This window comes from Carcharodon carcharias, chromosome 16 (genome assembly GCF_017639515.1).
Source record: "Carcharodon carcharias isolate sCarCar2 chromosome 16, sCarCar2.pri, whole genome shotgun sequence".
NCBI lineage: Eukaryota > Metazoa > Chordata > Chondrichthyes > Lamniformes > Lamnidae > Carcharodon > Carcharodon carcharias.
The window spans coordinates 88,136,174-88,150,560 of record NC_054482.1 but is presented as its reverse complement, the minus strand read 5'-3'; positions in this window follow the sequence as shown (position 1 = coordinate 88,150,560).

The window sequence follows — 14,387 nt, the reverse complement described above, 5'->3', positions numbered from 1 at the left end:
TCATCAGTTTCAAGACAAAATTTCTATGGATGTGGAGGTGGCCACGGAGCAGATAACTGTAAATTCTAAGAGGCAGAATGCCATTACTGTCATAAGAAGGGACATGTGGTTAGGCAATGGCAGACAAAGTTGAAGCAGTCTGCAAAACAGCAAACAAACATGATAGAAGAAATGGCTGAAGTAATGATAGAAGCAAAGGCTGAAGCTGCTGCTCCTGACGTTTAATCATTATATAACGTGACTGCTGTGAAGACTGAGCCTATTACAGTGACAGTACAAGTGAATAAGAAGCCACTGACAATGGAAGTGGATACTGGTGCCTCAACTATGGCGGTAGGAGAGCACACTTGCAGGTACCTTAATGAAGGAAGACAGCCAATAAATTTGGAGTGGACAACCACTAAATTAAGAACTTACACAGGAAAATCTGTTCAAGTATAGGGCATCGCCACTGTCCCAGCCCAACTGCCTGCAATAATAGTGAAAGGAGAGGGACCCAGTCTTTTAGGTCTAGATTGGTGCAGAAGATCAAACTCAACTGGTTTGAGATATTTCACCTAAAATCAGATGGAATCCCAGAACTTCTAAGGAAATACAACATCGTTTTTCGGGATGAATTAGGGAAGTTAAAAGGCATGCACCAAGATACATGTTGATCCTCAAGCGACACCACGTTTCTTTAAGGCCAGACCTATGCCTTATACATTGAAAGGATGCAGAGCTGTGAAGGTTAGCAAAGCTGGGCATCATCCAACCTGCCCAATTCTCAGGACAAATTCAACCCGTCCAATTACCATCCCGTCAGTCTACTCTCGATCATCAGTAAAGTAATGGAAGGGGTCATCAACAGTGCTATCAAGCAGCACTTGCTTAGCAATAACCTGCTCACTGACACCCAGTTTGGGTTTCGCCAGGGCCACTCAGTTCCTGACTTCATTACAGCCTTGGTTCAAACATGGACAAAAAAGCTGAACTCCCGAGGTGAGGTGACAGTAACTGCCCTTGACATCAAGGCAGCATTTGACCGTGCATGGCATCAAGGAGCCTGAGCAAAACTGGAGCCAATGGGAATCAGGGGGAAAACTCTCCACTGGTTGGAGTCATACCTAACACAAAGTAAGATAGTTGTGGTTGTTGGAGGTCAGTCATTTCAAATCCAGTACATCACTGCATGAGTTCCTCAGGGTAGTGTCCCCGGCCCAACCATCTTCAGCTGCTTCATCAGTGACCTTTCTTCCATCATAAGGTCAGAAGTGGGGATATTCGCTGATGATTACACAAATGTTCAGCACTATTCGCGACTCCTCAGATATGAAGCAGTCCATGTCCAAATGTAGCAAGACCAGGACAATATCCAGGCTTGGGCTGATAAGTGGCAAGTGACATTCATACCACACAAGTGTCAGGCAATGATCATCTCCAACAAGAGAGAATCTAACCATCGCCCCTTGATGTTCAATGGCATTACCATCACTGAATCCCCCACTATCAACATCCTGGGGGTTAGCATGGACCAGAAATTGAACCGGATTAGCCATTAAATACTGTGGCTACAAGAGCAGGTCAGGGGTTAGGAATAGTGCAATGAGTAATCCACCTCCTGACTCCCTAAAGCCCATCCACCATCTACAAGGCACAAGTTAGGAGTGTGATGGAATACTCCCTGCTTGCCTGGATGAGTACAGATCCCACAACACTCAAGAAGCTTGACCTCATCTAGGGCAAAGCAGCCCACTTGATTGACACCACATCCACAAACATTCACTCCCTCCACCACTGACATACAGTAGCAACAGTGTGTACCATCTACAAAATGCATTTCAGGAATTCACCAAGGCTCCTTCCAAACCCACGACCACTACCCATCGAAGGATAAGGGCAGCAGATTGATGGGAACACCACCACCTAGAAGTTCCCCTCCAAGTCACTCACCATCCTGACTTGGAAATATATTGACATTCCTTTACTGTTGCTGGGTCAAAACCCTGGAACTCCCCTCCTAACAGCGCTGTGGGTGTACCTACACATGAACTGCAGCAGTTCAAGAAGGCAGCTCACCACCACCTTCTCAAGGGCAACTAGGGATGGGCAATAAATGCTGGCCCAGCCAGTGAAGCCCACGTCCCATGAATGAATTTTTTTTTTTTAATTCTCAGTTAGAAAAAGGTTTATCAGTAGTATTCTGCGTAAAAATCTTTCACCAGTACTTACATGGACGAAATTTTACCATTGGCTCAGTCCATAGATCATTAACAGATTTATTCAGCGAGGATAAGGCCAGTCTACCAATAGCGTCAGCAAAAATACAACGCTAGGCTCTGACATTATCTGCGTACGACTATACTTTTATGTACTGCCCTGGCCTACACATTGCAAATGCAGAGGCAGTCAGTCGTCTCCCGTTGCCAGATGGTATTGTAAATATTCCCATTTCACAAGAATTAGTGCTATTATTGAATTTCTTAGATTCTTCGCCTGTTTGTGCAAAACAAATTAGAAATTGAACAGAGATCCAATATTGTCGAAAGTCAGAGATTTTGTTTTGCAAGGATGGCCATACTCGCCTGTACCTGAAGAATTGGGAACATTCCATGTCAGAAACACGGAATTAAGCTGTCAAGACGAAATTGTGTTGTGGGATTCAAGAGTTGTCGTATCATCACAAGGTAGAGAGCCACTCTCGACAGAGGTCTACAGTGCGCATCCAGGCATATCAAAGATGAAAATGCATGCGCAAAACTATGCATGGTGACCAGGTATTAACAGTGACATTGAAAGCATGGTCAAACACTGCCTCCACTGCCAGCAACAACAGAAGTTACCTGTTTCAGTTTCCCTGCATCTATGAGAGTGGGCTGGTTGATCCTGAGTTCAACTACATATCAATTATGTAGGTCCATTTTTAGGTACCATGTTCTTGTTAATTGTAGGTGCACATTCAAAATGGATGGATGTGTATGAAGTCAAATTGCCAACATCGAACATAACTATCGAGAAGCTATGTCACTATTTCAGCATTCATGGCCTACCTGAAATTGTCATTTCTGAGAGTGGTACAGCCTTTACCAGCACCATTTTTCAGAAATTTATGGATCTGAATGGAATCTGCCATATAAAGACAGCCTCTTGACATCCCTCATCGAACGGTCTGGCATGAAAAAATTATCGGAAGGCACTCTGAAATCTCGACTTTCCTGGTTTCTCTTCAGTTATCGTACAACGCCACATTCAACTACGGGATCAACACCGTCAGTGTTATTCATGAAATGCCATCTGATACACGTTTGCACTTGGCATTACTGAATTTAGCGAGGGAGGTAGCACAGAACCAGAGTAATCAGAAATTTAACCATGACATACACAGTAAAGCTTGCACATTCAGTGTAGGTGACAAGGTATACGTGCAAAATTTCAGCAGTAGACACTGCTGGGCTCTGGGAGCCATTGTTTCAGAGGCTGGTCCATTATCTTTCCAGTACAAGTGGGAGATAGAATCATCTGTAAGCACGTAGATCACATCCGTGCCAGAGAGACATTCCAACAATTAACTGATCAACCTATGATTAACATTAAACCGTCGACTTCTGAAGTGTGTGATCGACCTAGAATAAACATTCCAGATGTTTCAGAAGTGTTACCAAATCCTGAACTGCCCAGTTCCAATCATGTGCCTCACAGTGCAGCTTCAGATCCTGTAGATTCTGTCCAGGAGCCTCCAGTGGTAGAGCTACACCGCTCTAGCCATTTAGGAAGAGCCCCTCAGACACTTGGTTTATAATCACCTGAAATGGTATATATGTTTGTTGGATTGTTTAAATGCTTTTCTGTAAAGAGTAATTGTAAAAAAACTAAAGGGGGAGGAAATGTGGTAACTGGATGTATAGTCACTCCCTCCTGCCAGTCACGGGTCATGTAATGTTTGTGGGGGGGCTCCGACCAGTGAGCTCTTAGCGCGGGCAATCCGCGGGGCAGGGCTTTTCCAATGAGAGATCTGGTCGAGCAGGCAAGCACTAAAATGTCTCTGTAGTAAAGTTTAACTGTTTCTTGATTAAACCAATCTGGTCCATAACAGTCATCACAGGTTTGCAAATTGATATATATTCTATAAAGTATATATTTTATACGTATGTTGCACACAGTGAGTCAAGGTCAAGGAGATTTTTCATCTCAAGTGTGGTTAGAGGGCAGGGAGATAATTGACCCAAGATATGGAAGGAGGAGAAATAGAGCAGAGAGGGGGAGTAGGGGCACTGGCAAAATGGGTGAGAGGGGTGGGGAAGCAAGAATGCAAGGTAGTGAAAGAGGGAAGGGAGGAAATATATTATTACCCAGTCATCATTTTGAAAATGTTGTATGAACCTAACAACACTTTTAAACTTTTTTTTTAAATAAAAGAACTGAGTGGTAAAGGGACCTCCACTTCTGACAGGTGGGTTTAAATTCAGCTGATGTCCAGAAAGTATTTTTTTTCTGGCAGCTGAGTTTGAGCAATCCCAACTAATCTTCTACTGGTTAAAGGCCACAGCATAAAACTGGTCATAGGTGTTGAACCCACTTAGAAACAGCATCAGATTGACAGCTTGTGGGAAATGGAAATATCACACAGCTGCAATAGAGGTAGCTTTATAAAGATAGTGTTACAACACATTATTAAAACGGAACAGAGAAATTAATCTACTTTTAAACCATGTTACACGTGACCTAGAAATGTCTGATGCTGGGCGATGGTGGAAAACACATCCTTTATTTTATAATGTTGAAACAGTTTGCCAGGTAGGGTAGCAGAAGCCAAAATTTTAAACTCAGTGAAGCTGATAATCTCATGCAGGAATGTTCAATCTTTGGGAGTAATGTGCCTGATCCATTCACAACAAGCAAATACACTGCATAGGGTTAACTCAATTTTGAGTAAGGAAGAATAACATCAGTTGACTGAATTGGAGTCAAATTCTGTTTCTACTCTAGGACAATGGTAATTTTCACCAGTGCTTTGGGATCCTATCCTATGATTCTGTCCATTTTTTTAATGGAAACTCCAAACCAATGTTTTTACCATGACATTTAAGCATTATACCTGACTCTTGTTTTCATTTAAAAGACATCGGAATGTGCTGGAAATGCCAGTCAGTTCAGTCAGCATGAATATTGAGAAAAGGCAAGTTAACATCAACAGTTGAAATCATTCATCAGAACTGGAAACTGAAAGATCAGCAAACAGTTTAACGGAGATGGGTAAAAAGAAGAGAAAAATCAACTAGAGAGAAATGTCTAACTGACAAAATGATGTACAGCTGCTTAAACCCAGTGTATCTATACTTATGGCCTCGCCATCAACCTTGCATCTTATGTGGCCTCTCTACTCTCTGTTGTCCCAATCACGGTCATGTAAACCACCAGCTATTTACTTCTGTAAAAGCAAAATACTGTGGATGCTGGAAATCTGAAACAAAAACAAAAAAAATAGCTGGAAAAACACAGCAATCTGACAGCATCTGTGGAAAGGAAGACAGAGTTAATGTTTCGAGTCCGTATGACTCTTCATCAGAACTAAAGAAAAGTAGAAATGAGGTGAAATATAAGCTGTTTGAGGGTGATGGGATGGGTGGAGCTGGTTAGAGGGCTCACTCCCTTTCTTCCTAAAACTTTGCCCATCTTTCCTGCCACACCACAACCGGGTAAATTCAATCAGGTTTCTAGCCTACCACAGCACTGAAATGGCCCAAGTCACAAATAGCATTCTCTGTGACTGTGACCATGTTGCAACTTCCCCACCTGTGACTTCTGTGCTGTCTTTGACATGGAATATAGCACCACCATCCTGCTCCAAAGCTTCTCCTCTATTGTCCAGCTTAATAGGATTGCCATTGCTGCATTCCACTCTTACCTGTCCAATCGTAACAGGAGCCTCTCCTCTTCCTCATTTACGTGCTGACCCTTGGCAATATCATCTGAAGATATAGAGACAGTAGGGTTGCCAACAGTGATTAAATGTATTCCTGGAGGTTTCATCACATGACTTGCCCCCACGCTCCAGCCACTCATCAGCGAACACATCCATCCTAGTGACGTGCAGCCTTCCTATGCCAATTGGAAAGCAAAAATATTTATTACCCAATTGGATGATGTTTGACTGTCAGCCAAAAAGCCTTTTTTATCCCCATTTTTAATATTCATTATCTGTTCAAAGAAAACGACAAAAAAATTGTTTTTAATGTGCCTATGATTTTTCTGCAGGATTGCACACAGCAGTGTCCTGGAGATTAATCTTCAGTTGGAGGCTCTAGACCAATCCTGGAGGGCTGGCATCGCCAAAGGTCAACTTCCATATGTATACTGACAACACCCAGCTCTGCATCTTTGCTGCCTCACTGTTTTTTTTTATTATTCTTTTACAAAATGTGAGCGTCACTGGCTAGGCCAGCATTTGTTGCTCATCCCTATTTACCCTTAAGAAGCTAATGTGAGCTGCCTTCCTAAACCCACAAGGAACACCCACAATGCTGATAGAGAAGGACTTCCAGCATTTTGACCCAGTGATAGTGAAGGGACGGCAATATAGTTCAAAGTTAGAACGATGTATGGTTTGGAGGGGAACTTGCAGGTGTTGGTGATCCCATGTATCCCCTGCCTTTGTCCTTCTAGGTGGTAGAGGTCAAGAGTTTGGAAGGTGCTGTCAAAGGAGCCTTGGTAAGTGGCTGCAGTGCATCTTGTGTACACACTACTGCCAGTGTGCATTGATGGTGGAGGAAGTGAATGTTTAAGTTGGTGAATGGAGTGCCAATCAAACAGGCTGCTTTGTCTTGGATGGTATCAAGCTTCTTGAGTGTTGTTGGGACTGCACTCATCCAGGCAAACAGAGCATATTCCATCACACTCCTGACTTGTGCCTTATAGATGGTGAACAGGCTTTGGGGAGTCAGGAGGTGAAGCACTCACCACAGAATTCCCAGCCTCTGACCTGATTTTGTAGCCGTAGTATTTAGTATGTCCAGTTCAGTCTCTGGTCAATGGTAACCCCCAATATGTTAATAGTAGGGTATTCAGCAACAGTAATGCCATTGAATGTCAAGGGAAGATGGCTAGATTCTCTTTTGTTGGAGATAGTTATGCCTGGAACTTGTATGGCATGCAAGTATAAATGATACTTGCCATTTATCAACCCAAACCTGAATGTTGTCCAGGTCTTGCTGCATTTGGACATGAACTGCTTCGATTTCTTAGGAGTCATGAATGGTGCTGATCATCATGCAATCATCAGCAAATATCCCCACTTCCGACCTTATTTTGAAGGGAGATCATTGATGAAGCAGCTGAAAATTTTTGAGCCCAGGACACTACCCTGAGGAACTCCTGCAGCGATATCCTGGGACTGAGATGATTGATCTCCAACAACCACAACCATCTTCCTTTGTGTTAGGTATGAATCCAACCAGTGGAGAGTTTTCCCCATTCCCTATTGACTTCATAAGGATTTAAAATTTGATATTAAACCTGATTTGCCACACTATGAATTGGACTAATGGGTGGCTGGGCCTGCTGTTTTTATTTGTTCATTAGGATGGCAAGATTGGGAACAATCTGGCTCATCTGAGACAGTGGCAGTGATGGGAACTCAGTTAATGACCACAGTACAGAATTTATGGAGGGGAGATAATGATGGTGACCAATGTTTTCTTGATATTCCAAATATAATCCTGCCAATTACTGCCCCATCAGTCTATTCTTCATCGTCAGCAAAGAGATGAAAGATGTTGCTGACAGTGCTATTAAGCAGCATTTACACAGCAATAACCTGCTCACTGACACTAAGTTTGGGTTCCACCAGGGCCACTCAGCTCCTGACCTCTTTGCAACCTTGGTCCAAACATGGACAAAAGAGCTGAACTCAAGAGGTGAGGTGAGAGGGAATGTCTTTGACCTCAAGACAGTATTTGACCAAGTGTAGCATAGACCATAAGACATAGGAGCAGAAATTAGGCCATTTGGCCCATCGAGTCTGCTCCTCCATTCAATCATGGCTGATAAGTTTCTCAACCCCATTCTCCTGTTTTCTCCCTGTAACCTTTGATCCCCTTACCAATCAAGAACCTATCGATCTCGGTCCTAAATATACTCAGTGACCTTTAAGATCCTGAGGGGTCTTGACAGGGTGGACATGGAAAGGATGTTTCCTCTTGTGGGAGAATCTAGAATTAGGAGTCACTGTTTAAAAATAGGAGTCGCTCATTTAGGACAGAGATGAGGAGAATTTTTGGCTCTCAGAGGGTCATGAGACTTTGGAACTCTCTTCCTCAAATGGCAGTGGAAGCAGAGTCTTTGAATATTTTTAAGACAGATGTAGATAGATTCTTGATTAACAAAGCAGGGTGGTGGGGGGTGGTGAAAGGTTATCGGGGGATAGGCAGGAATGTGGGGTTGAAGTTACATTCAGATCAGCTATGACCTTATTAAATGGCAAAGCAGGCTTGAGGGGCTGAGTGGCCTACTCCTGTTCTTAATTTGTATGTTTGTATTTTTAGCTTTTTACTTTCACACCGTTCCCAGCCAAGAGCACAGGCAAGTGACAATCACAAGAGTTTTAACTGGTACAGTTGTCAATTACTATATTTCAATCTAGCTTGATTATTAACAATTTAATGTTATTTGAGTTTAATATTTTAATTTATTAAAACAAATAGATATAATTTTAAAAATAAGTTAAAAAACTAGGTACTCCCAAACAAAAGTAAGGTTTATTTGCACTAGGGTCAAAATCATGAGTTTCTAAAATTAACTCCTAAACTTTCTATTGCTACTGAATTTGATCAAATTCACATTTCACTCCAATTCATTAATATATATATATGAACAATATTATAAACTATTTCATAAATGGTAATTCAGCTCAGTAGTAGCATTTTCATCTCAGGAACATTTGGGATGAATTCCAACTCTAGGATTGGAAAATATACTCTAGATTTGCACTTCAATGCAATAGCGAGAGAATGGCACATGATCAAAAGTACCTTCTTTTTGGATGAAACATTAAACAGAGGCCTTACATTCTGGGTGGACATAGAAGTTCAAAAGGCACTATGCAAAGAGGAGTAAAAATTCTTTCAATATCCTAGCCAAGATTGATCATTCAACCAACATCACCAGAAAGCATATTAACTGACCATTCTACTCATTTTCTACCAGTGAGATGTTGCTATCCACAAATTGGCTACTGCATTTATTCTTTTTACAACAATGACCAACTAAAAAGGGAGTATTCTAGGATATCTTGCGGATGTAAAAGTTACCACACAAATTTGAGTTTTGTACTTCATTCCTTACAGGAATGATTTCCCCAAATTTCCAAATTCAAGTTGATTAATTAGTTGCACCTATGATATTTAATGTATTTTCCCACCTGTTTCAATTGCCCAGATATTTTCAATTAGTTTCTATTAAATGTACTTTTTATTCTCTTTCATATATTCCTGATTTTATTGTATTAAATATAAAAGTGTTATATCTTTCTTTTCAGTTTAGTAACTCACCCCTATCTTGACAGTTTTAATAATTCTTAATTCTTCAAGAATCTTGCTATCCGACGTCTTTTAATCTATTATTTGTTCTGAGGTTGCTTTTTTATCTCTCCATCTTTTCTAACCAACTTTGTCCTTACCTCTATCTTCCACATTAGGTTAGCAAGGTTTCTGTTAGTTCTGGCTTCTCTCACACCCTTTAATTCTTTTTTTACGGTTGTACTATTTCAACTGTCTAAACTGCCAGATTCTCTTCTTTTTATTCTTTCTCATTGCATTCTAGAACTTGCCAGTTTCAAATGCCAATGTTCCAGACTTTCAACTGATTTGTTCTGCACAATGGATTTGTTCTGTTCATAACATGGCAGCAGCCTATACATTAACTGTTGGAGTTGGTGACCTGCTCTCATGCTGCCCCTCACACCCATTGTGCAGAAGCGGGTAGGTTGTGCTCAGTTGCCATTGTTTCTTTCTGTTGACATGCTTAATGATGTCTGAGGCCCAACTCTGGGTCCGTCTCAGGCCTTCTAGTTAGGATAGTTTGAGCTGCTGAGTCCTGAAGGACGGAAATACCAGATTGGGCATACCTAGCGCAAAGGAAGATGTTTCTGGTTGTTGGATGTCAGTCATCTCAGTCCAGGACATTGCTTCAGGAGCTCCTCAGGGTGGTGCCCTAGGCCTAACCATTTTCAGCTGCTTCATCAATGACCTTCCCTTCATCATAAGGTCAGAAGTGGAGATGTTCACTGATGATTGCACAATGTTCAGCACCATTCATGAGTACTCAGATAATGAAGCAGTCCATGCCTGCTTGGAACAAAACCCATGGATAGCACTCAGATGTGAACTGCTAAGTGGCAAGTAACATTTGTGTCACACAAGTGCCAGGCAATGACCATCACCGACAAAGAAAGTCCAACCACCTCCCCTTGAGTTTTAACACATTACAATCACTAAATCTGCCACCATCAACATCCTGGGGGTCACCATTCACCAGAAATATAACTGGACCAGCTCTATAAATACGGTGGCTACAAGAGCAGGATACAGGCTGAGAATTCTGTAGTGAGTAGTTCAGCTCCTGACTCCTTAAAGCCTTTCCACCATCTACAAAGTGCAAGTCTCCACTTGCCTGGTTCAGTGCAACTTCAGTAACTGAAGAAGCTTGACATCATCCAGGACAAATCATCCTGCTTGATTGGCATCCCATTCACCAACATAAGTATTTACTCCCTCCACCATCTTGGCTGTGTATCACCTACAAGATGGGCAGTAAAAATGACTACTGATTCCACTATCACCCAATTACCATTATCGCTGTTTATATACATCAGAAGCAAAACATGATAGTGTTCAATCCCAATCGTAACTCCTCAAATAAGAAGCAGCCCATGCTTGGTCCATTCATTGTGCTGGTTACCCTTTATTAGCTATCCTACAAGTGCTTTTGTACCTTCTAGTGCTAGCAGCAGGTGAGGTGGATGGCTACTGAGAAGTGGAAAAGAACAGAAATTCTCCTGGGATGACCTCGAAAGGCTATAGGCCAGACGGCCCCACTTCTGGCTGCACCGTCTCAGTATAGATTTCAGCAGTGTGGGCTGCCTGGCTGCCCGAACATGGCAGGGGCAGCTAGGGGAGGGAGCAGCAATGCTCGCATCCAGATAGAGGCCTGTAGGTTCCTGCTCCGCCTCAGAGCATCTGTTCAGCCAATTCTGTGGGGAAGGACAGATCTCTGAGCATCAGAAACACTGCAAAACCTTTTCAACCAAGGAGCAGAGATGACTGCTAGCTTCCATTGCAGCTCTTTGTCATTCCATGCCAGCTGCAATGACAGTATTGGAAGCTGCGGCTTGTCTTCAAACACTGCATGATTTTAAACTCCACAGGTTACTGGTTACAATTGATTAGCCTCTACATGATGGAGGGGAACAGGGTTCCAGGCTCTGTGTCAAGCAACAGATGAAGTTGGAGACAAACTCCTCCATCCCCCAGTACGACAGGTCATTTTGTTCTATTCCTTCACGGGACATGGGCATCGCTGGCTAGGCCAGAATTTTATTGCCCATCCCTAATTACCAAGGGCAATTAAGGATGGGAAACAAAAGTGCTGGCCAAGCCAGTGACGCCCATGACCCATGAAAGAATAAAGGAAAATGACCTGAAAACTTTCAGGCAACCTTTCTATAGCAACAAGCATTTGGTTTTTTGCATCAATCAACCTTCTTCTGAAGCTTGACCCTCAGATCCTCATCTGACTCTTCTACAGCAGAACTAGTAACTCTTTCAAGTACAAACCCATTTCCATCTGTTTCAGACAAAGTTACATTGTTTCATAGTCTGCCATTGTGAGATTTGAACTCTTGATTTTGGGGTTACAAACTCTGTACCATAACCACTTGGCTATTTAGGCCAAGCCAGCAGAACTAGTATGTGTACTTGCACTCAGCTGGCTCAACCTCATTCCACCTGGAAAGACATTGGTATCCCTTCCACTTTGCATGGCTGCTGCCCTCTACTGCCCAGTGCATGCTACTGTGAGGATCCCTCTTCTAAGCTAGCATCTGAGTTGATTCTGGGGCCATCTCTAAACTAGTGCCTATGACAGTGGTACCATTGACAAAATGCATTCTTCCTAGCCCTCCTCTTCCTCCTCCTCTTTTTTGGGGGCATGAGGAGGCTGTTGCTCAGTTACTCAGGGTAGGATTGCAGGGGTTGGGCATAAGATGAATCTTGTTCCTGATAGCTTGCAATAATAACACTGGGTTAGATTGTGGAATATATGGCCACTATAATAGGATCAATGTGATAACAACGTATGGAGTTTAGGAGAGAGGGTAGTTTAGGGGATTAGGGATTAGGAATAATTGTGCATTTGTTAGGAAGCTGGAGTTGCCACATCCCTTAAGGGATATGTCCCCTGCTCTGTATTTAGCTGTGGCATCTCTCATCTACCCTCCCAATCACTGGCACCTCAAAGGGAGTGATGTCATACAAGCATGGTTTTCTTTCCTGATTGGGCCCTGCCTGTTACCTTGTCCTGGAAGATAGTGATAATTGTGAATGTTGAAAAATTGGCAGGAGTGTTTTGTGTGTGTGCCTCACTTGGCTAAAGAGCTGTGAGATCTGTCTGCATTGAGTGGTGTCAATGAAGGATGTAACAGTGAGGATTGTGTAAATGTCAGTGTATAGTTAGATGGTAGATGAAGGGTGTTGAGATTATGATGCTGTTGCAGGTGGTGCCATTATTCAGAAGTATATTTGTAAGACGGAACCTTACCTTGACAACTCATGTCAATACTTTTCTTATGACACTTGAGCGGTGTGTGGGCCAGAGCTCTTGGCTGTCATCTTCTGGATGATCTCTTCATTACTCTGCATTAGCTGCCACTGTAGCCTTCTTCCTCTCATGGGAACAGAACAACGCTCCTGCTTTATACCTTCCCCACAAGTGCCTCCATGGCTGCACCTGAGCATCCTCTCTTGCTGTTTGAGACATCCCTCCACATTGGTTTCACTCTCCAAGCCAGTGCACTCCATATCTTCAGTGGAAGTGAGTGCGAGCAATATAGAATTCCAGAAAAATTGTTGCATCACTGCTTGAGTGCTAAACTTGCAATTGTTAGTTTTAGCACCTTCAGGAACATTTAAATCAAGATATTCATGAATTAAACCAAAAATTGCATGCTAAATCCTTCTTTTTGCAAAAATATACTTTATTCATAAATATCTAAAAGAATATTGCAAAATATTTCAAAATGGTCATTACAGAAAATGCTATGATATTCAAGTTTTCTCATGTTGCAATCTGAGGTGCTTCAATGCGATTGTGATACATGTAATATTTACTGTATACATTCAATGTGAGTCCATAAGACCATAAGACACAGGAGCGGAAATTAGGCTATTCAGCCCATCGAGTCTGCTCCATTGAATCATAGCTGATAAGTTTCTCAACCTCATTCTCCCACCTTCTCCCCATACCAATGATCCCCTTACCAATCAAGAACCTATCTATCTCGGTCTTAAGCGCACTCAATGACCTGGCCTCCCCAGCCTTCTGTGGTAATGAATTCCATAGATTCACCACTCTCTGGCTAAAGAAGTTTCTCCTCAACTCTATTCTAAAAGGTCTTCCCTTTACTCTGAGGCTCTGCCCTGGGGTCCTAGTCTCTCCTACTAATGGAAACATCTTCCCCAGATCCAGTCTATCCAGGCCTTTCAGTATTCTGTAAGTTTCAATCAGATCCCCCCACATCCTTCTAAACTCCATCAAGTATAGACCCAGAGTCCTCAAAGGTTCCTCATATGTTAAGCCTTTCATTCCTGGAATCATTCTCGTAAACCTCCTCTGGACCCTTTCCAGGCCCAGAACATCCTTCCTGAGATACGGGGCCCAAAATTGCTCACAATATTCTAAATGTGGTCTGACCAGAGCCTTATAAAGCCTCAGCTACACATCCCTGCTTTTATATTCTAGCCCTCTCGAAATAAATGCCAACATTGCATTTGCCTTCCTAACTACCGACTTAACCTTAAGAGTATCCTGGACTAAGACTCCCAAGTCCCTTTGCACTCCAGATTTCTGAATTCTCTCCCCATTTAGAAAATAGTCTATGCCTCTATTCTTCCTACCAAAGTGCATGACCTCACACTTCCCCACGTTGTATTCCATCTGCTACTTCTTTGCCCATTCTCCTAACCTGTCCAAATCCTTCTGCAGCCTCCCTGCCTCCTCAATACTACCTGTCCCTCCACCTATCCTTGTATCATCTGCAAACTTAGCCACGTTGCCCTCAGTTCCTTCATCTAGATCATTAATGTATAAAGTGAAAAGTTGTGGTCCCAACACTGACGCCTGCGGAACTCCACTAGTCA